We start from the raw sequence: 23,768 nt of genomic DNA, 5'->3' as shown, positions 1-23,768 counted from the left end.
TTCATACATCCATCTATCCATGCACTCATCTTCCTACCCTCTGTCCATCCATCAACTCATCCATCCACATATCCATTCACATGAGCATCCATCTATCCATCTATCCATCCATCCATCCATCCATCCATCCATCCATCCATCCATCCACTCATCTATTCACTCATCTCTGTGTCCACTCACCCACCCCTTGGTTATCCACCACACCATCAGTCACTGGGGCTACATGGATTGATCCAATCCTGAAGCCCTCTTAGTTCTGCAGCATCTGCACCATTTCTTTTTCACCTGAAAAGCATCAAAAAAGGCTGCCCAGGCCTGTTTATCTAGATGCCTGTTGCAAATATTCCTTTGTGATTGTCATGTGATGTTTCTACTCTTCCTTGTCTTTTTGAGTAGTGGGAGGTTCCTCTGTGTTAAGATTTCCAGTAGGGGGGCTGGGGATTTAGCTCAGTGGTAGATCGCTTACCTAGAAAGCGCAAGACCCGGGGTTCGGTCCCCAGCTCCGAAAAAAAGAACCAAAAAAAAAAAAAAAAAGATTTCCAGTAGGTAGGATGTGTGTATACTGGGGGTGAGGTACATGTGTGTTGGGAGAGGACGGTAGCCCAGGCTCACTCCACCAGCCACTCCACCAGCCCCTCCACAGCATTGGGGACTCTCTTCATTTTTCCTGGACATGGTTCATCCTATTGGCTATTACTCACTAATATGGTTGTGATCAGCTATATGGAACATAGGGAAATGTAGTTTTATTGTGGGCCCACAAGGGACAGGAACCATGATATGTGGAAATGCCTGTCATATTTCTGACTCTCTTCCCTGCCCCTTAGGCCAGCGGAGCCTGGAGGAGGGCTGTGGGAGAGAGGCTACTCAGGTCTTTTCTTCCTATAGATGTATGGCAGACAGTGAAGCCTGTAGCCTGTGGATGTGAGCGCCCAGACTTCTGTAACCCACAGTTGCTGCTCAAATGGCCTGGAGCTGGCTTTCTGCATGTGAGGCTGGGAGCTTGGGGTAGGGGCAGTGGTGGACGGTGAAGGGAGGTGTAGGTAGTTATCTCTGTGTTGGACAGAGATTGCCCAGGAGATGTGAAACTGAAAGAGAGCAGACACATCTCCAGAAGCAGTTTCTCCATGAAATGGAGGTTGGGTGAGCTCAGCATGGAAGGTATCTGGTTAAGGGGTTGAGGAAGGGGGAAGTTTGAGGGTGGAAGCGCCCATCTGCAGATCAGTTTCCCCGTAGTCTGGTAGTGGTAGTCAGATTTCCTTCTGGAGCTTCTCAGTCCACCAGGATTCAGGTCATTAACCTTTTACCCTGCCTGCTGGACCCTTGTCCATTCAGAACCACTGGAGTGGCTTCCACCCTCTGGATGGCGGCTGTCATGGCTTGTCGCTTTGAAATTGAAGCTGAGAATCAGAATTAGAAGCTTTACCTGCTTTCAGGTGCTCGGCTCCTTTCAGATCCCCAGGTCACTAAGGGTCACAGAACACCTATTGATCTACTGGAGGGCCACCACAGCCGTGTGTGTGCGTGTGTGTGTGTGCGTGTGTGTGTGTGTGTGTGTGTGTGTGTGTGTGTGTGTGTGTTCATGCAGAAAAGCAAGGCCTTGCCTTCCTTTGGATTGGTTTTGCTTTGCCAGGATTCACTCTGTCCTGTCAGTTCAGAATGCTCTTTCTCTACCAGGGAAGCCAGCGGCCGTGCAGAATTTGGGGAGACCTTTGACTCTGTACCTTTGACTGGAGCAGCACTTTGTTTCCTTCAGTTAATATGGTCCTGAGTATGAAGGACGCTTATTAAAGGATGCTTTCCTCAAGGAAGACCTCTGTGGAGCTGGAATGCTGATCCTTGGGAGGTCAGGGGTCCCTGTTTTTTAGCACCTGGGATGTTTTATTCACAAGATGGTTTTCTTCAATGGCAGAGACTCTGCAAGAGGAGGATGGGCAGGACATCTTCATGCTGTCATTGGGCAGGGTGTGCTGAGGTTCTTAAAGAAGGACACTCATGGGCTGACGGTCTCAGATCGCACAACCCATGTGCAGTTACCAGGGTGATGTCTGGCTATACTTGAGGTGGGATCAAGTTGCCAAGCAGTTCACTGGGGTGCGTCCTCTGCAGAGCATCCTATGGACTGATGGATAAGGTAGGGAAAAGCATCCTAGGTGGAGGATCGGCGTATGTGAGGTCCATGAACAGATGTTTGTGGGCTGTTCTGTCCACAGCAGCTCCCAGCTCTAGACAACAAGGACTGGAGAATAGAAGGGAGTCAGGTAGGAAGTGTCAGTAGGGCTGGGGTGCAACAAACATCAAAAGTCACCCCAAGAGGGGCTAGGGAGGCTCAAAAGTAAAAGAGCACTTGCTGCCCTTGCAAAAGACCTGAGTTCAGTTCCCAGCACCCATACTGGGAATTCACAACAACCTGTTACTTCTATTCCAGGGGATCCAACACCCCCTTCTGCCCTCAGTGGGAACCTGCACCCATGTGCACATACATACACATAGACACACATATATTGATAAAAAAAAGAAGTCCTTTTTATAAGTGTCACTCAAGAAGCTTGGGCTCCCTGGAAGCCATGCAGAGGGAAGTCTATGGCAGCTAAGGCAGAATGGTCTGATTTGAACTCTGAAGGCTGATTTACTGTGTCCAGGCAGAAGGCAGCGTCTGTTGGAGCAGCATCCCAGAAGGCAAGTGAGTAGGGGCAGAGGGCTGGGTTCTGTGTGTGTGGAGGAGTCCAAGACCAAGAGATAGCTTAAGATCTGGACTTAGTTTCCCCAATTGCAGGGAGAAAGACCCGTCAGACCAGTGTCCCAGACACCTCTCACCACTGGAAATAAAGACCCAGGCAGAGTCTGTCACACTGTCAGCTCTGAATCTCCCCCTTTTCCATGGTGTGTAGCCAGAGGGGAAAGGACGAAGGGGAAATAGAGGTCTGGCCTTTCCCAGCAGCCACTCTGGGGCGGATGGAGGATATTTGCTGCTGGGGCCATTGCTGGAGTAGACAAACTTTGTCTGCGTGCTACTCAAAAGCCTATACTTGAGAGGCAAGATCTGGTGAGAAGAAAAGCAAGTTTATTTTAGGATCGATAACAACATGGAGGGTTACTATCCTCCCAGCACCATCTGGAGGAACCCTCGTATAAAGTCCTCTTACAGGGCAGGAAAAGAAAGCAGGGAATAGGTGGAAGTCTTCAAGGACCTGTGCCTCTGTACCCACCCTCCCCACCCCACCCCCACTCCCACCCCCACCCCCATCACCATGGCCAAAATATACCAACTGGCTGTGACCTCAGTGCTAGCTCCTCTAAATCTTTAGGAAAACCCATTCTGTCCATCATCACCTTACATATCCATATAATCCGAAAGTCACTGGATGCTCTGGGGTCTGTAAATCTGAGAAAGGTTACTTAACGCAATCATTTAGACTGTAGAAGGCCAGCAAAGAATGGGGAGGAAGGCACAGGAGACTCCCACGGTGGCCACTGTTTCCAGGGTGGGGCTTCCCACACTCTCTGTGCACTCGACACAGTGCACCCTCAACTTCAGGTTTCCCTCAGTGGGTGTCTTCTGTCCAGAGTTCTGCTGTCATCTGTCTTGAACATCCCCTTGTCACACCCCACTTCCTTCTGCCTGTGAATCCCACAGAGCCCTGTTCTATGAGCCTCCCTGTTACCTGCCTTGCTCTCTTTATAGGACCTCTTTGAGGGACCTGCCTGCTTCATTTATGGTACTAGCATGGTACTGGGCATCACTGGTCACTTGGCAATGGTCTAAGCCTGTGCTCCAAAGCCTCTGCCAGGACTCTGCCAGGACTCTGCCGAGGCTCTGCCAAGACTCTGCTCAGGCTCTGCTCAGGCTCTGCTGAGGCTCTGCTGAGGCTCTGCTCAGGCCCTGCTCAGGCCCTGCTGAGGCTCTGCCGAGGCTCTGCTCAGGCTCTGCTCAGGCCCTGCTCAGGCCCTGCTCAGGCCCTGCTCAGGCCCTGCTGAGGCTCTGCCGAGGCTCTGCTCAGGCCCTGCCCAGGCCCTGCCCAGGCCCTGCCCAGGCCCTGCCCAGGCCCTGCTCAGGCCCTGCCCAGGCCCTGCTCAGGCCCTGCCCAGGCCCTGCTCAGGCCCTGCCCAGGCCCTGCTCAGGCCCTGCTCAGGGCCTGCCGAGGCTCTGCCCAGGCTCTGCCCAGGCCCTGCCCAGGCCCTGCCCAGGCCCTGCCCAGGCCCTGCTCAGGCCCTGCTCAGGCTCTGCCGAGGCCCTGCCCAGGCCCTGTCGAGGCCCTGCCCAGGCCCTGCCCAGGCCCTGCCCAGGCCCTGCCCAGGCCCTGCCCAGGCTCTGCTCAGGCTCTGCTCAGGCTCTGTTGAGCATGCTCCATCTCGTCAGCCCCGCATCCTTTCAGCAAGCCCACGGCACAGCTGTTGCTCCAGCTCCTCTTTGTAGACAGGAGAACGGGGGCTTGGAGAGGCTGACCACATTGCTTATGCTTGTACATCTATGAAGTGATAGAGTCAGTCTTCAAGCCTGGAGCTCTTTGCGGAGGGGGTGTGTGTGTTATTTTCTTCTGGGTTCCCTCAACTTCCCAGTCTCTTCCGCACCCTCTTGTTCATGGAAGTAAACTTCATGCTTCACGTTAAATTTTTTTTTTTTTTTTTTGTCTCTCATGTGTTACATCTCAACTGCAGCTTCCCCTCTTTTCCCTTCCTCCAGTCTCTTCCCCCACCTCCCCTCAGACAAGAGCAGGCCTCCCAGGGACATCAACCAAGCATAGCATAACAAGCTACGGTAAGACCAGGCACATAGCCTCACATTAAGGCTGGATGAGGCAACCCAGTAGGAGGAGAAGGATCCCACACGCAGGCAAGAAGTCAGAGACAGTCCCTGTTCTCATGTTAGGAGTCCCACAGGAACACCAAACTACTTAGCCATAACTTATATGCAGAGGACCTAAGTCAGACCCCTACAGGCTTCCTAGTCTCTTCAAGCCCACTTGAATCCTGGCCAGTTGATTTTGCGGGCCATGTTCTTGTGGTGTCCCTGACCCCTCTAGTTCCTCAGATTCATCCTCCTCTTCCCCCCTTCCTCTGCATGGCTCCCCAGCTCTGATTAATGTTTGGCCTTGGGACTCTGCATCTGCTCCCATATGCTGCAGGGTGAGGTTTCCGGTCTCTCTGATGATGGTTATGGTAGGCTCTGGGCCCAGAACATGGCAGGAAAGACAACCTGTAGGTTGCAGGTTTTGTGACTGGGTTGGTGTCCCAGTCTCAGCACTTGCAGCCTTGCCTGGTTACAGAAGATGGTTGGTTCAGGCTCCATGACCCCCAGTACTAGGAATCTTTGCTAGGGTGACCCTCATAGATTCCGTGAACTTTCCATTGCACTGGGTTTCCACCTCAGTCCCCAAGCACCCCTAATTCCAGCCGTTCCTCCCAATATTTTCTCCCCCAACAGCTGATTCCTCCTGTTCTCAACTCTACCCACCTCGAAATCTATTCTCCCCTTCCCGGGGAGATTTCGTATCACCCCCTAACCTCTCCTTGTTACTTAGCCTCCCTGGGTCTGTGGGTTGTAGCACGTTTATCTTACTTTATAGCTAATATCCACTTCTGAGTTAGGACATACCAAGTTTGTCTTTCAGGGTCTCGGTTACCTCACTCAGGATGAACTTTCTTTTAGGTCCATCATTTGCCTGCAAATTTCATGATGTACCACATTTCCCTTATCCATTCTTCTGTTGTGGGACATCTAGGTGGTTTCCATTTCTGGCTGTTATGAGTAAAGCTGCTGTGCACGTAGTTGAGAAGTGTCCTTGTGGTAGGTTGAGCATCCTTTGGGTATATCTCAGGAGGTACGGCTAGGTCTTGAGGTAGATCGAGCCCCAGTTTTCTAAGAAACCACCATATTTATTTCCAGAGCGGCTGTACAAGCTTGCACTCCCACCAGCGATGGAGGAGTGCTCCCCTTGCGCCACGTCCTCGCCAGCATCTGCTGTCACTTGTGGTTTTGATCTTAGCCATTCTGACAGGTGTTAAGATGGCATCTCAGAGTCATTTCGATTTGCATTTCCCTGATGCCTAAACGTTTCTCGGCCATTAGAGATTCCTCTGTTTAGAACCCTCTGTTTAGATCTATACCCCATTTTTAAATTGGGTAATTTGGTCTAGTTTCTGGAGTTCTTTACAGATTTTGGATATTAGTCCTCCATCAAATGTGGAGTTGGTGAAAATCTCTTCCCATTCTGTGGGCTGCCATTTTGTCCAATTGATGGTGTTCTTTGCCTTACAAAAGCTTTCCAGTTTCATGAGGTTCCATTTATTCGTTGTTGGTCTTGGTGCCTGTATGATTGCTGTTCTGTACAGGAAGTTGTCTCCTGTACCAAGGCATTCAAGGGGATTCCTCACTCTCTCTTCTCTCAGGTTCAGTGTATCTGGTTCTATGTTGAGGTCTTTGATCCACATGATCTTTAGTTTAGTGCAGGGTGATAGATATGGATCTGTTTCCATTTGTGGCTTCTTGATAAAAAAAATCAGGTGTCCATAAGTGTGTGGGATTACTTCTGGGTCTTTGATTTGATTCCATTGATCAACATGTTTGTTTTTAAGACATTACCAAGTGGCTTTTGTTACTACTGCTCTGTACTACAGCTTGAAATCAGGTATGATGATACCTCTGGAAGTTCTTTTATTGTTAAGTATGGTTTAACTTCCTGGGCTTTTTGGTTGTCCATATGAAGTTGAATATTTTTCTTCCAAGGTCTGTGAAGAATTGTGTTAGAATTTTGAAGGGGATTGCATTAAATCTGTTTATTACTTTTGGTAGCATGGCTATTTTTACTATGCTAATCCTACTGATCCATGAGCATGGAAGATCTTTCTATTGTCTGATAACTTCTTCAATTTCCTTCTTTAAAGACTTGAAGTTTTATCATACAGATCTTTCGCTTGCTTGTCTAGAGTTACCCCAACATATTTTATACTACTTGTAGCTGTTGTGAAGGGTGTTGTTTCCTTGATTTCCTTCTCTGCCCATTTGTCATTTGTATATAGGAGGGCTACTGATATTTTTTTTTCAGTTAATCTTGTATCCAGCCACTTCGTTGAAGGTGTTCATCAGCTGTAGGCGTTCCCTGGTAGAATTTTTGGGGTCACTTATGTATACTATCATATCATCTGTAAATGGTGATACTTTGACTTTTTCATTTCCAATTTAGATCCCCTTGATCTCTTAGTTGTCTTATTTTTCTAGCTATACTACAGTTTTAGGTACTATATCAAATAGATATTGAGAGAGTGGACAGCTTTGTCTTGTTTCTGATTTTAGTGGAATTTCTTTGAGTTTTTCTCCATTTAATTTGGTGTTTGGCTGTGGTCTTGCTATAAATTGCCTTTATTGTATCTAGGCACATACCTTGTATCCCTGATTTCTCCAAGATTTTTATCCAGAATGGGTGTTGGATTTTGTTAAAGGCTCCATTTAATGAGATGATCATGTGGTTTTTGTTCTTTCAGTTTGTTTACATGGTGGATTACATTGACAGATGTTTGTATGTTAACCATCCCTGAATCTCTGGGATGAAGCCTACTTATTCACGATGGATAATCTTTTTGATGTGTTCTTGGATTCAGTTTGCAAATATTTTATTGAGTATTTTTGTATCAATGTTCATGAGGGAAACTGGTCTCTATTTTTCTTTGTTGAATCCTTGTGTGTCAGGGTGATTGTGGCCTCATAAAATAAATTTGACAATGTTTCTTCTGTTTCTGTTTTATGGAATAATTTGAGGAGTATTGGCATTAGCCCTTCTTTGAAAGTCTGGTAGAATTCTTAACTCATACCTCACTTTTTAAGCCTCCTCCCACCCTTGGTTTGGTGATACTTGAGAGGAGTATCCCTCAAAATACAAAGGTGGCTGCAGCCTGTGGGTGTGGTGCTGTCTCCTTGCTGATGACACCTGCCTGGAGGGATCACTTATCCCCGCTGGAGTTCTCAGCCTTCCTTTAGAACTGAAGTTGACAAACTGTTTGAGTTGGAGAGCTGGAGTTAATTTAGTTCAGCTTGGCACCAGTAGCCCATGTGATTCACAACATGGGCTTTGGCCTCCAACACAGCTTGGTCTCAGGCAAGGCTGGCCCTTGGCCAGCACTGACTCCAAGCTTACCCCTGGACCCTCCAGACTGGAAGATTAACAATGTCCCTTTAGGGTATTTGAGTTCTGGTTTTTGATAAGACTCTCAAGTGTCTTTCTAGATGAAGGTTGAATATCCTCTGACCTCCACACTGGGTCACAAGCACCGGCCTGCTGTTTACTTATTAAATACAAATTGTGTTGAGGAGACGAGCAAGCTGATGCCACTGCTCTAATCAACGCCACGGTTCTGATTGTCCTTGCATATTTCCAATGAATTGACTAATTATGGTTCATTCCCTCTAGTCCTGTGCCATCATGCCCCAGTATACTGGCCACATCCAGTTCTGTGTGAAGATTTAGGTTTGCACTTGTCCTGATGCACATGTTGCTTTCTGTATGTACTTAAATGTAGATGAATCATGTATCTATCAGTCAGTAATGTCTACAATAAGGCTGTGTAACAAATTACCCCACACTCAGTGGTCAGTTTATAAAAAGAAGCCTAAGTTTTCTTGCTTGTGTCTATTGGTTGCTGTGATAGGTGCCTAAGGGCTAATGGATGGGTAGGGTCCAGGTTAGGGTTTGGGTTGACTTAGCCTACAGGTCTCCCATCATTCTGGGGTATCTACCTTGAGAATATTGCCAGAGCAATGGCAAAAATGCAAGAGGGATGAGTGTAAATCTGTGATGCCTACAAAGACTCAGCTGGGTTGAGACATGGTCATTTCTGTCCATGCTCTCTGGACAATGCATGTTAGAGACCCACTGTCAATGTGAAAGGAGCAGCAAGTGAAGATGTTTTGCCAACAGTGGGCCACATGAATGACAGTGGTTCCATGAGACTAAAAACAGTAAACACCCCCACCAACCTAATCACTCCTTATGAGTGGCCATTGCAGTGACACTGTATAACATGTTATGTGTTTGTGGCAATGATGGTGTGGACCTGCCACTTTGCCTGAAGGAGAGCAGTGCACTCATGAAGAAGCCCCCTCATACCCACCCGCAGTAGTAACACTGGGCAGCACTGCTTAGCAAGTTATTGTTCTATACTTTCACTTACTTTAGAATGTGAACCAGTTTCAGAGCTGGTGCAGTATTTAAAACACGTGCCTCCAAGGCTGGTGACTTGAGATAAATCTCAGGGCCCAACACAGTGAAAGGAAAGAATTAACTCTCACAAGTTGTCCTCTGCCCTGCACACATATAGCATGATAAGTATTCGTGTGTGCATACACACATGTACCAGATAGATAGATAGATAGATAGATAGATAGATAGATAGATAGATAGATGGTGGTAGATAGATAAATACTACTTTAGGGGCATGCATCTTGGTACATCTGTGGTATCATCATTTGCAAAGCTGGGGCAGGAAGATGACTATTTCAAGATCGGCTTGGGCAGTATATCTAGTAAGGATCCCCTATCCCCTGATATACATAGTGTAAAGAATGCCATGTCATGGTATCAAAAGCAACCCCACTCCCACCCCTGGCAGCTTGTGTGCATCTAGTCTCTTGATGCATCAAGAGAACACATCAAAGCCAGGCATGGCGGTGGCCATCTGTAATCCCAGAACTTTAGAGGCTGAGACAGGAGAATTTCAAGTTCTATGATGGCCTGGGCTACATGAAAAAGAAAAATTAAAAACCACATTGGGTGAGTGACATCTGTCACATAGGTGTGTAAGGGCCCTGTGAGTGTGCATAAGAGGATGAGAATTCTTCATGCTTCAGGAAGTGTTCATGTTATGAAGTCAGACAGCATATTCAGCTCAAATCTGGAGAATGCTGAGTTTCCAGAATAATGACCCAGGCTATCTTCCTGCTTCTTAGTTCTCCACAAGCCCCATGTTTGTGACCTGCTCACAAACTGACTGTCTATACTGACCCTTGCCAGAAGCTATAGCTGGGCAGACCCTGCAATGCGTGTTTCTAGTGGCAGAAAGTGACATGGTTCTGATTCCCTATAACCCTTGCTGCTACATGGAAACTCATTTGCTGATCCTGTTCAGGACCTGTGTAAAACCCTCCCTGGGGTGGGCTCCACCATGAGGCTACCCAGCACATGCCATGGTATAGGTGTACTTTTTGAGATGCTTTATTGGGTTCTTATTCCTATTACCCTTCCAACCCTTATTCTACCCTAATCCCTTCCAATCACCCAACCAAGGAGAAAAAGAAAGCTAGAGGGGAAAGGGGTTGTAGGCAGACCTCTTTAGGCTACTTCCTGTTGATTAAAGGCATCAAGTTCCTTGGGTCAAGTCCAGTCGTCATCATCAGAATATCTAATTTCTTCTTGTTGTTGTCTCTTTGCTCACACCCACTTGACAAACCACAGCAGCAGGAACCAACAGCAGCTTTTTTTTTTCTTTTTTTTCGGAGCTGGGGACCGAACCCAGGGCCTTGTGCTTGCTAGGCAAGCGCTCTACCACTGAGCTAAATCCCCAGCCCCAACAGCAGCTTCTTGAGAGCACCCCAGCCCCTCTGGGCCTCTGGCACTTATACCCTCTCAAATGTTCTCAGAATTCCAAACATCACATATTCTCAGACTGATCATACACTCTGCAGCTGGCAAAACCATGTTCCTCCTAGTGCATGAGGCAAATCATAATCACCTGCTGTGAAGCAGCCTCTTACCCCACACCTGGGATTAAAACAAAAACACATTCACATAACAGAACTGGGCTTCTAAAGAAACCAAAGTGCTGTTAGATGGAGATGGTTATGGATGTGTGTAAGTTGGGTGGGCAGTCTAGTTCTGCAGCGTACCACGTATCCAGGGAAGACTTGGTCCAGCCTGCTGCTCCCACACCCAGGGCTGTGATTCATGAAACACAAGATTAAGTCAATCCTGAGAGAAAACAAAGCCACAAGACTGCCTGGGACAGGGCTAGGGTGGTGACCAATGGAAAGCACATAAAAGGGAGATGCTGGGTTTCACCTCACATTACAGAAAAAGGCAAAACCAAGAGCTGCAGGGGGCTGCTGCTTACAAATGTGGGTGCTCTTCACAGTCAGCCCCAGGAATACTCTCAAAAATATTGATAAAGTGTGAATGTGGACTGGTAGCCAGAAGCATGAGGCTTGTCCTCACCAAGTTCAATGTACAAATACTACTTACCCACTCTGATTTTTATGACTGGGTGGGCCATAGGCCTGTTGACCCCCGTGTCAACACACAAGGGGCTACAGATGCCATCAGGGAATGTAGATTTTTCTGTGCCCACCTCAGATGGGTCTCACTATGTAGCCCAGGTTGACCTGGAACTCATGACAACCCTCCAGCCTGCTTCCTGAGTGCTGTGATCCCAGGAGTATACTACCGTGTCTGATTCATTAGTTCATGGGCCTGCAGTCATACATGTTTCTGATGGTGACCTATAGGGCATCATGCAGTTCAAGACTATATTTCATTTTCAACCTTTGGGCTGCATGTGCCCACCTAGTCAGTGTAGGACAGGAAAACACTTCTTCATGCCTTTCTGCACTTCCTTGATTAATTAGTAGGGGGTCCAAGAATCTCTTCATGCCCTGGGACTCCAATTAAGAATCCTCTGATCTGGGAGGATTCCTCCCACCCAGCATCTGGCTAGTCTTCCTGTCTAGAAGCCTTTCCTTGTGCTTCTTCCAAGGAGAAAGGCTGTGGTTAGAGAGAGGGTTGGCAACCCAGACACTGTGGCCAGAGTACAGGCCAAGGATTGAACAAGGATGAAGCCAAGTTTGTCTGCCTTGTCTTGGGCATTAATTATTTGCCTTAATTAGCAGCTCTGAGCAGGGAAACTTGCCCCCGATTGGTGCCACAGAGAACCCCAGTGAAAACACAGATGTCACCCTGACAGATTTTTCTTGATAGCTGGGGCATTAGCTCTAGGAACCCTCCCCCCCTTATAAATTCCAAGACTTCTCCAATACCTTATATAAATGAACACAGCATCTGCATGCACACACCACACACACACACACACACACACACACACACACACACACACACACACATGCACGCACACACTCCTGCATGTGATATACTGTCTCTAGGTGACTGACAGTGCCAGTGAGCTGATGTCATCCTGCACGCGCTCAGTTATGGGCACAATGCGTTTAAGAACACATTTTCTTTTTTTGTTTTTTCTTTTCTTTTTTTCGGAGCTGGGGACCGAACCCAGGGCCTTGTGCTTGCTAGGCAAGCGCTCTACCACTGAGCTAAATCCCCAACCCCAAGAACACATTTTCAATATGTGGTTGTTTGGATCTACAGGTCTGGGACTCATGGATAGAGTTAACCATGTTTGCTTTGTAGTGAATGGCATGGAGAGAAAGATGACAAAGCCTTTCCCGGGCACCCTCCTCAGTGCCCTGCTGATGAAGAAAAGAACATGAACGTGTGAGTCAGACGCAGTGTGCTCAGCATCTGCTCCGCATGCAATCTTTGGTTCTTTGACATCTCCCGGGGAATGACAAATGACAGGCCCGTCTGGGTTCTCTATTCATTCAGTCTGCGTGGTTCCAGCATGGTACCTGCTTTGAGCTGGCTCATTCTGGCCCTGAGGAGGCACAGAGAGCAGCTGCCCTGCTTTCTCAGGCCAACATTTAAGAATGCAGATCCAGACAAGCTACCCTCGTCAGCTTTTATTCCATAACCAAACCCTGGGAGAATGGCGGTAAGGGGATGGGGAGTGAGAAGTGGGGGATGGGGTGGGGATGGGGTTCTTTTGGCTCACAGATTCAAAGGGTTCAGCTGAGAACCATTGATGGCCCACAAGCTCACATTCAGCTCCTGATTAATAGCTACAGAAGGTCCTATGGACCTTGAGCACAGCTAATCACAGAGTATCTTTGCAAGAGGTCATCGGAGCTACAGTACATGGGAATGGGAAAAGTTGGTTGTGGTAAGGGTGTGCTGGAGGAGGGTAATGGAGCTGTGTGTTCCAGCCCTTCTCCATTCTTTTGTTGGGCCCTTGTGCCCTAGGGCATCAGGAATCTGCCCTTAGTCTCGCCTCACCACCATGATGCAGATAAGCAATAACCGAATCCTTAGTCAAGACGTGTGTGTGTGTGTGTGTGTGTGTGTGTGTGTGTGTGTGTGTGTATGTGTGTGTGTGCGCGCGTGCACTGTAAATATGTGTTCCTGGATGTAGTGTGGATGTACATGCCCAAAAGTATGTATGGAGGCTAGAGGCTAGAGGTCAATATTAGCGCTCTCTCTCTCTCTCTCTCTCTCTCTCTCTCTCTCTCTCTCGACCAGGTCTTACTGGTTATCCTGCATGGCCTGGAATTTGAACTTGATTGGTAGACAGGCTAGCCTTGAACTCACAGGGATCCACTCGCTTCTGCCTCCTGACTGCTGGGATTAAAGGTGTGTGCTATTCCATCAGGCACTCCACTTTAATTTTTGAGGCAGGGTCTCTCACTCAACCTGGAAAGCATTGATTTGGTGAGGCTGCCTGGCCAATGAGCTGTCTTCCTTTCTCCCAGCACTGTGCTTATAAACACACACTGAATTGCCTGACTTCATGTGGGTGCTAGGGATATAAACTTGAGTCCTCCTGCTTCTACAGCAGACATTTCATCAATTGTCCCATCTCCCAGCTTCCCTCATGCCCCACCTCAACCCCCACAACAGAAACACACCTCTGATAGTTTGAAAGGGAAACAAAGAATATATGGACTCAAGTAAATGAAAATCACCATTCAGGCATGGCTGGATCCAGAACCCAAATGCTCTCTGGGATGTGTCTCTTTTCAGCTTCTGTTCTTGTGGGTCTTCTGCTCTGGCTTCCTTCTCAGAGAAGCCATTTCCAGGAGTTTCAGGGTCTCTGGGGGACACACACATAGTAATCGCAGGGGAAAAGATACCCATAGAAACTCCATGGCAGATTCGCATTAGTTAAGTTGGGCTGTGTACCTTTGCTGAACCCATCACCATCATGGGTTCATCATGGGAGGTCAGAACTCTGCTTGGTGAGGCCTGAGTCTTGTGACCTCCCTTGGGGTCGAGAGTAAGGCCAGTTCCAAACCTCAGGGACAAGGCAGGGGAGGGAGAATCCTCAGATGCTAGCAGCAGAAGGGAGAAGTCTAGGAGCTAGCCTACTCTCAGACCATGAGCTTATTTCTGGCATTCAATCTATTCTCCTGTGGGGTGACTCGAGTCTTAACTGACAGCAGAGATGTCAAAGAAATACAGGCCCTGAGCAGAGGTGGGAGGCCTAGGCTGGGACATACAGCCTGGGTCTTAAGCAGCAGCTCTGGTAGATCTTCTGGAAATAGACTGTGTCCTCTGTTTGGTTGGTTTGAAGTGCTGGCACTGAGCCTCAGCTCAGCTCTTTCTTTGACATTTTCTTTTGGATGCAAGATCTGGCTCGTTGGCCTGGAACTTGCTATGCAGCCCAGGGAAGTCTGGAACTCATGTAGTCCTGGCTGTCCTAGAACTCGTGATCTTCTTACATTCCAAAGTGCTGGAATTATAACAGTACACCAGGCCTGCATTCTTACTGAGAACCTCTGAGAACAGGAGCCTCTGTGGGTCCCTCAGGAATTCTACATTCTGTTATTCTCTGTTGTGATGAGCAAAAAGCCCATGGGAAGGAAGTTGGGAGGGATAAAACTCCACAGCTGGATGCCACCCATGACCATCTGTGATGCAGTTAGAGACTGGGGCTGGACTAGCAGACTGTGCTTCTGAGCCATGTCAAAGCCACTCTGGTTAAATGCTTGGCTTCTGGGCCCTGGGGAGCCAGCCTGAAGTGACCCTCTGACCTGGCCACTCACCATGCAGCCCCCATCAACACAGTGTCCGCAGGAAGCTGGCAGCCACTGAACTGGAATCCAATTAGAGGCCTTGCCTGGTGCGAGGCCATGAGGTCACGACAGAGTGGCTGCAGCTTTGTTTGGGTTTCTCAAAACTCCTGAGGATTTTGCTTGCCTTAGGACAGGGCTGGGAGCTGTCAGAGGGGCTTGCAGGCTAGAGAGGAGCGAGTCTGGCACATCAGAGTCTCGTGCATCTCAAGGCATCTTAGTGGACACCTTTTACAGCACTCTAGAGAGTTGGGCATTCTGGAGTCACTGAAGACTGGGTCACAGTCAGCTGCCCACTCCCACACATACTCAAGCTTCTGATTGGCTGGGGTTGACCTGGGGTGGGTGCCAGCATTCTTTAACTCTGCAGAAGGGGTGCTAGCCTGGTTGAGATCACTGGAATAGTAGGGGGTGAGGAACGCCCTGGAAGTCCAGATAGACTCTGCCTAGACTGGGAAGCCAGAAAGCCTACCCCAGGGAACTGTCTGTGCGGAGGACAGAAGCATGGACAGAAGGCAACTAAGGTGTGAGCATAGAGGGCAGTAGCTGGGGAAGAGTGTTCAGGAAGGGAACAGAATGTGCAAAGGCCCATGGTAACAAAGGGCAGCGTGGGGTATTTGGGAGAAGGGCACCAGGAAGGAGGGTGTGAAATCTTAGGAAGGCCCAGAGCCCATGATATAGAGTCTGTCTGAAGATATAGAGAAATCATGAAGAACCCACTAAGAAAGGGTAAGGTCATGCCACCCTGTGTCCATGGCAGACAGCTAAGGCATGAGAGCTTATGGTAGGTTTCCTAGGATTCACTCACAGTAGTGTAAGTGCCCAAAGAGAAAGGAGGGGTGGGCGGCTCTGTGCTGACATCAAGAGCTTGGATCCTAGTCTCTCACTCTGAACACACATTCCTTGGCTCCTCTGAGCCTCAGTTTCTTCATTGAGACACATGAGTGGTGCTTGTCTCCATTTCACAGAGGCTGTGAAAATTATATGTGGAATTAAATGTCCCCATCCCAGGGGGCCTTTGGTTGGTGTCAATGCTCTCTGCCAATGCCTCTTACTACAAAGACCTCCTCTGCACTGCTCGCTGGGACTTCATGTCAAGGCATTTTATAAAGCCCGCCTGCATTTGCCACAGACTGACCCTGAGCTCCTCAAGGGCATGGCTGTTTTGACCTTGATTCTATCTCTTAAGTCACTGTGTGACACAGAGAAGTTGCTTTGTAGATGTTTGTGCAGGGCCAAAATGACTTAAGCAGGAGTGGACAGGTACCCTCTCTGAGCAGAGCTAAAGTTGAACCAGCTTGTGGTCTGATGCTGTGGTCCTCAGTGGGTACCCTCTCTGAGCAGAGCTAGACCTGGGTCAGCCTGTGGTCAGGTGGCTGTGGTCCTCAGTGGGTACCCTCTCTGGGCAGAGCTAGACCTGGGCCAGCCTGTGGTCAGGTGGCTGTGGTCCTCAGTGGGTACCCTCTCTGGGCAGAGCTAGACCTGGGCCAGCCTGTGGTCTGATGGTATGGTCTTCAGTGGGTACCCTCTCTGAGCAGACTAGACCTGGGCCAGCCTGTGGTCAGGTGGCTGTGGTCCTCAGTGGCAGATGTTTCCCTCTGCACTGTGTCCAGTGTCTCTCCGGGCAGGTTGGATGTGGCTGCGGGTGAGGGTTGTCACCCTGCTCTCCATCCCAGTCTCCTGCAGAGTTTAAACAAATCCACCTGAGAGGCTGCTACTGTCTAGACATGCTCTTCAGCATGCGGCTGTCTAGACAGTCCTCAGCACACTCCAAACCCAACCTGACCTTCAGTTCCAGGGGCCCCCTTCTCTCTGATGCTGTGCTGAGTGTTTCCAGTGAACCAGCAGGCTTTCTGCTGTCCCTCTGAACACAGTGGCATCTTGCCCAGAAGCCTGGGACTCTTCACATGTCCCAGGCAGGGCCCTGTTCTTAGTAGACCCCGTCTTCTCTCTTTTGACTCACACTGTCAATGTCCAGCGCTGTCCCTTCACCCTGTTCCTGAAGTAAATATACCCAGCTGTCCAGCGAGGCTTCCTTGCAGTGGGAATTGCTTCCTCCTTCTCTTGAGCACAGCTATGGGATGAGCCCACATTCATGATGTGGCATGTTCCTAACCAGTCCCCTCCCACCTCTTCCCAGTCCTTAGCTGTGTGAGTGTGTGGTGTGTGTGGTGTGTGACACGCATGCACATTAACGGTACTGCACTAAGTCCACCCATGTCCCTGTAACAGCGCCTCTCCCAGAAACCTCTTCAGGGAGGAAGGGTCTGTCCTGGCTCAGTCCACGTGACTTTCTTTCCCTTATATTGGGGTGCACCTGGCAGACCCGCTCCCCTCTAGCTATGGGAAGGTGGGAAGGTGAGCTGATGGCTGTTTACATCATGGTTGGCCAGGAAGCAGGCAGGAAGGCAGCTGCAGTCCAGGGGACAGCTAGAACTCTGAAAGGCCTGCTCTTGGTGCCCTATTTCCACTACCCAGACCTCCCTCACCTTCTGACATCTCTGCAGCCTCCCAGAATAGAACCACCAGCGGGGAGTGGGTCATTTAAACAGCCTATGGGGGACACATTAGACTCAAACCATAACAGACCTCTAATCTCTAGGGCACAGTCATTCCCCTATTCGCATCTAGGGCACTCCCAGTGAAGCTCAGGTTCTCTGTATCCTTCCTTCTCTTGAAAAGCTCTCAGGGAGAACTTTCCCTCGGGATGGAGACCCTCCAACTCCAAAGACCAGACCGAGGCACCACAGGATGCAATCAGCAAGAGGATTTGGTTTATTGTCGGGATACACAGGCACAGGCACCTGCGGGCGCTTCAGTCACTCGGGGGACTGGCGCACCCCACGGAACCAAGGATGGGCTTTTATAGGATTTTGGGGAGCAGAAGCAAGCATACAGAAGCAGATGCATGGTTACAGGGATATAATTGGTGGATTCTAATATGGCAAGGGTTTAGCCCGGGGGCAAGTTTCCTAGCTACCTTCTTGAAACATAACGGCTGACTCGGCCCCCCAAGGGTTCAGCCCGGGGGCAAGTTTCTTAGCTACCTTCTTGGAACATAACGACTGACTCGGCCCCCCACCAGGGTGTGGGACCTCTCCCGGAGCTTTTTTCATTGTCAGGTGCTCAACTGCAGTCGTCCTGTTGCCAGGCCTTCAACCAAACACATCCTGCTTGGCAGCCGCTTTGTACTCAGTGTTTTAACCTTTCTCTGAACCAGTCATCTTAAGTACAGCCTTGCAAAATGGCGTTACTGCTGCTAAGCTGGGGTCTTTCATTCCCCCATTTTTTTTTGCTAACTTTGAGTGAAATCTTTCACTCGACTTGGTCAAGAAATTTCTGTCTGGTGGGGGCTTATTCCCCCACTGACTCTAGGCCACAAAAGGACTAGGAGGAGCCACGTAGGAGTTTTAACTTTAAGGGGTTTGGAGTGTGCTGAACTCTCCATGTCTGGGGTGTAGTGATGTGATTAGTCAATTCCTCAGACCGGACTGTCTTGACGTGTGGTGTGTGGATCTAAGCCGAGACTCCGTCTACCTTTAGGGCGGTCGGGGTAGTCAGGAGGATGGTGTAGGGTCCTTTCCACCGTGGCTCGAGATTCTTGGTCTGGTGTCTGTGCACCCACACGGTGTCTCTAATCTGGAACGGGTGTGGCACCACCGGATGTTCAAGCTTGTCCTGGTAAGCAGCGGCCAAAGGTCTCCAGACGTCTCTCTGTACAATCTGTAGGGCCTGTAAATGGGCCCTCAGAGAAGGGCTGTCAGCAAAATCAGCAATGTTTGAATCAAAGAAATGGACAAATGGGGGTGGTGTTCCATACATTATTTTAAAAGGAGTTAGACCATGGGGGCCCGGGGTATTCCGGGCCCGATATAGAACTAGGGGAAGGAGGGCCACCCAATCCTTTGAGCCAGTTGCAAGCGTAAGTTTGGATAAAGTCTCCTTAATTGTTCTATTTATGTGTTCTACCTGACCTGAACTCTGGGGTCTATAGGCACAATGTAATTTTTAATCAATCCCCAACAATTTGGCCACCAACTGACTTACTTGGGAGACGAAAGCGGGCCCGTTGTCCGACCCCAACGCTTGAGGCATGTCATACCTGGGAAAGATTTCCTTGAGGAGCTTCTTGGTGACCATTTTTGTAGTCTCGTGTTTTGTGGGGAAGGCTTCGACCCATCCTGAGAAGGTGTCTACAAACACTAGGAGATACTTGTATCCATATATACCTGGTTTAATTTCAGTAAAATCAATTTCTCAATGGATGTCGGGACGGTGTCCCCTAGGACGAACTCCTTGTCCAATCATGGTCCTTTCCGGGTTAACCTGAGCGCACGCTTTGTAACTCTCAGTCACCTTTTGTATCGCTTTGTCCCGATTCAAAAAAACACAGATTTATCTCTTCCCGATCTAGTAAGGTTTTTATCTTCTTAAACCCCAAATGGGTTAATTTATGTAGAAAGGAGATCAATTCAAAAGTCATTTTTATTGGCATAATTGTCTTTCTTGAGGGTGGTAGATGGCCCCCATTTTTTCTAGGAGCTCTATGTCCTCATGGGCATAAACCCAACTAGTTTGTCCCACTGGTGGGGGCGTGGGTTGGTCTGGGCTATTTAAGGGCAAGATTTATTTGCTCATGGCCGCTTCTCTCGCCGTGGCATCGGCCAGCCGGTTTCCTCGTGCCTCTGGGTTGTGCCCTTTCTGGTGTCCTGGACAATGTATAATACTCAGTCTTTTGGGCAAGAATAGGGCTTCTAAGAGGGCCAGAATTTTAGCCATATTTTTACCCTCAGATGTGAGCAGCCCCCGCCTCCGGTAGATCTCCCCGTGGATGTGTGCCGTGGCAAAGGCATAACGGCTGTCTGTATATATATATTTAGCCTCTTACCTTTTGTCATCTTGAGCGCCTGAGTCAAGGCGATGAGTTCAGCCCGTTGTGCGGAGGTACCAGCAGGCAGGGCTTTCGCCCAAATCACTTTGTCCTCCGTAGTGACCGCAGCTCTAGCCTTTCGCTCTCCCTCTGCCAAGAAGCTGTTATCATCCGTGTACCATGTGTGGTCAGCATTCTGAAGAGGCTGGTCCGATAGGTCCGGCCTGGTTCCATGTACTTCTGTGAGGATTTGTAGGCAGTCATGTTGTTTTGTCTCCTCTGGTAGAGGAAGCAAGGTGGCAGGATTGAGGGCGACTACGGGCCCAAACTGAACCCGTTCTGTATCCAGTAACAAGGCTTGGTGTGAGAATTATAGAGCCAGCGGTCTGGGGGCTGCTTTACCAAGGCCTCCACTGCGTGGGGTGTTAGGATGGTGAGTGGCTGTCCCAAAGTCAATTTTCCAGCATCCTTGATCAGGACAGCAATAGCAGCCACCATCCTTAGGCACGGTGGCCAGCCGGAGGCCACAGGGTCCAATTTCTTAGACAGGTAGGCCACAGGGCGTTTCCAGGGTCCCAACCTTTGTGTTAGGACCCCTTTAGCATACCCCTGTTTCTCATCGATGAACAGTTACTGAGCAAATTGTAAGGGTTTGGAACAGTCGGATGAATATCTTCTATCCTCTTGTTGACCTTTCTCAAGTCTTGTACTGGCCTATAATCTCCAGTGCCGGGTTTCTTAACAGGCAGAAGAGGCGTATTCCAAGGCGACCGGCAGGGGATTAGGATGCCTTGATCTAGAAGCCTCGTAATGTGAGGCCTTATACCTTGATAAGCTTCATGTGACAGGGGGTATTGTTTTATGGAGACTGGAGTTGTAATTAAGGGGGGCTGTTGGAGCGCCAACCCCATCCCACCAGTCTCTGCCCAAGCCAGTGTCCTGTCCCGGTTCATAGGGTTAGAACTTGTAGGGGAGTTCCGTGGGGGCCAGTTATTTGGGCCCCTCTTTCTTCAAAATGAATTTGTGCTTTTAGTTTGGTGAGCAGGTCACGGCCCAGCAGAGGGTACGGGCAGTCCGGAACATGTAAGAAGGAATGGGTCACCTTACCGGTAGCCAGCTGAACCCGGCGGTCCGTAGTCCATCGGTATTGTTTCTCACCAGTAGCTCTTTGTACCCAGGCCGTTCGGTCGCTGAGTTGTCCTGAAGCTTGGGTGAGGACTGAATGCTGGGCTCCTGTGTCTACCAGGAAAGTAACCGGCTGCCCCCCAACTTTAAGCGTTACCCTGGGCTCAGGGGGGGGGGCTCCTGGCCCTGAATTCCCTAATCTTTATCTAGAGCCAAGAGGGAGGTTCGTGGTCGAGGCTTTCGGGGTCCGCCAGGCTTCTTGGGGCACTCTCTGGCCCGGTGCCCTTTCTCTTTGTAATAGGCACATTGATCTTTATCTAGCTTCAGCCCCTTTCGAGCTCCCCCCTATCTCCCTTCCTTTCTTGGCCCTGTACTACGGCGGCCAAGATTCGACTCAATTCTCTCTCTTATTAAAAATCTTTTCAGCTTCTTTAAGTAAATCCTGTAATGTATAGCCCTGCAAATTTTCTAACCTCTGTAACTTAGTCCTGATATCTGGAGCAGCCTGCCAGATGAAGGACATAGAGACACTCGTCATTTGTCCTGGGTCATCTGGGTCATAGGGAGTGTACATACGGTAGGCCTCCTTAAGTCTCTCTAGAAAGGCGGAGGGAGTTTTCCCTGCTTCCTGTAATACCTGTTTTACCTGAGCCAAATTAGTAGGGCGTCGTATAGCCCCTCGGAGACCCGCTAGAAGCAACTGGCGATAAAGGCGTAGGTGTCCCTTACCTTCAGCTGTATTAAAATCCCAGTTTGGTCCTCAGGCAGCTGGGTGGGACGCCCATCATCTCCCAGAACATGCTTTCTGGCCTCTAGGAACACTCTTTGTTTTTTTTTTTTTTTTCTGAGGTTAAGAGGGCCTGTAAGAGCTGTTGGCAGTCATCCCAAGTAGGCTGGTGGGTAAGTAAAACAGATTCTATTAGGTCGGTGAATGTCACCGGATCTTTGGAGAAAGAAGGGTTGTGTTGTTTCCAATTGTAAATGTCAGCTGCTGAAAACGGCCAGTATTGGGTCTGGCCACCGGTTCCCTGTCTAAGTGGGAAAGCCTGGGAGGTTGTATCTGGCATCACCTCGAGCTTATTGCGCAATCTCCCTGCGACAGGGGAGAAACCCTTATCAGACTGTGGCCCGGCAACTGATCTGGCCGGCGGCTCTGCCTCCTCTGTTTTAGCCGGGCCTGTCAGAGAGAAGATCTATGAGAGGGGAGTTTGGGTCTGCCGGGAGGACAGGTTTCTTAGAAGGCTCTGATTTCACAAAGGTAGAGAGAGGAAGACGTGGCCGGCAGACCGGGCGGGGCCGAGGGGACAGGCTGGGGGTTGAGGGGAGGCCAATTCGGGTCCACGAAGGGTTCCGCCCGGGGGGGGGGGGATTAAGGCGAGACTCTCTCAAGTGATAATATAAGAAACCTGGTCAGGATGTCCGTGGACGACCCGATCTTTAACCTGTAAAATAATGATCTTATTAAATGTGCCATTCACTGGCCATCCCGCTCCGAAAGTGGGCCACTCGGATGTGCAGAGAGTCTGCCCTTTTCCTTTTTTAACCTCGACGGACTGGTTGTGTGCCCGGTCGTGGACGTCTTTCTAATGATCAAGAGTGAGACTTAGGGGCATTGTTAGGGACTGTCCCATGTTAGTTCTAAGGAAGATTAGGACACAGAGAAAACAAACAACACCAACAGTCAAACAAACAACAGACAGGCGTGCTGCACGGCTTTGGTACCAAACTGAAAGCAAAAAGTCAGATGGAGGTGGCAAAGGTCCGGGGCCCTCTGAAAGCCAAAAATACAGACAGAGGTGCCGTTAGTCCGGATCCTTCTCCTCTAACCAGAGTCCCAGATTGGGCCCCGAAAAGTCGGGCCCTAACACCCTTGGAACGTCTTCCAGGGCTGCGGGGCGAGAAGTCCGAGCTCGTCAGCTCCTTCTTCGTCCCGCCCAAATTCCAAACAACCTGGCTGAGCGCTCACAGAACAGACCTGGCTGAGCGCTCACAGAACAGACCTGGCTGAGCGCTCACAGAATAGACAGAATAAGGCAGAACGAGACAGAATCAGACAGACGCCAGCCGGCTTACCTCCCAGTGGGTGGTCGGTGGTCCCTGGGTGGAGGATCTCCTTTCCCGGCCAACGCACCAAATGAAAAGCTCTCAGGGAGAACTTTCCCTCGGGATGGAGACCCTCCAACTCCAAAGACCAGACCGAGGCACCACAGGATGCAATCAGCAAGAGGATTTGGTTTATTGTCGGGATACACAGGCACAGGCACCTGCGGGCGCTTCAGTCACTCGGGGGACTGGCGCACCCCACGGAACCAAGGATGGGCTTTTATAGGATTTTGGGGAGCAGAAGCAAGCATACAGAAGCAGATGCATGGTTACAGGGATATAATTGGTGGATTCTAATATGGCAAGGGTTTAGCCCGGGGGCAAGTTTCCTAGCTACCTTCTTGAAACATAACGGCTGACTCGGCCCCCCAAGGGTTCAGCCCGGGGGCAAGTTTCTTAGCTACCTTCTTGGAACATAACGACTGACTCGGCCCCCCACCAGGGTGTGGGACCTCTCCCGGAGCTTTTTTCATTGTCAGGTGCTCAACTGCAGTCGTCCTGTTGCCAGGCCTTCAACCAAACACATCCTGCTTGGCAGCCGCTTTGTACTCAGTGTTTTAACCTTTCTCTGAACCAGTCATCTTAAGTACAGCCTTGCAAAATGGCGTTACTGCTGCTAAGCTGGGGTCTTTCACTCTGAAACCTTCTGCAGTTCTCTGTGGCCCACAGATTCCACGGCCAGCGTCTCCAACCAGCATTTGTCCCTTCCATTACTTTGGCCCCCATCTGGCTTTACCTTCCAGCCATCTTCACTTCTTCCCTATGGCACTC

General features: G+C 49.6%; 1 protein-coding gene and 1 long non-coding RNA gene across 4 annotated transcripts in view; one reads left to right on the top strand and one right to left on the bottom strand.

Annotated features, from left to right (window-relative positions):
• Gsg1l (GSG1-like) overlaps positions 1-23,768 on the top strand; it is a 213,914-nt gene that overhangs the window by 84,296 nt on the left and 105,850 nt on the right. The window lies entirely within an intron of this gene.
• Positions 17,652-22,905, bottom strand: LOC134483828 (uncharacterized). The gene is made up of 2 exons (XR_010060905.1): positions 19,788-22,905; positions 17,652-19,608 (listed from the first exon to the last, which is right to left on the bottom strand). It is a non-coding gene; the product is annotated as an uncharacterized LOC134483828 (long non-coding RNA).

This window comes from Rattus norvegicus, chromosome 1 (assembly GCF_036323735.1).
Source record: "Rattus norvegicus strain BN/NHsdMcwi chromosome 1, GRCr8, whole genome shotgun sequence".
Classification (NCBI taxonomy): Eukaryota; Metazoa; Chordata; class Mammalia; order Rodentia; family Muridae; genus Rattus; species Rattus norvegicus.
The sequence above is the reverse complement of the archived record's forward strand: the minus strand, read 5'-3'. Positions and strand labels throughout refer to the sequence as shown.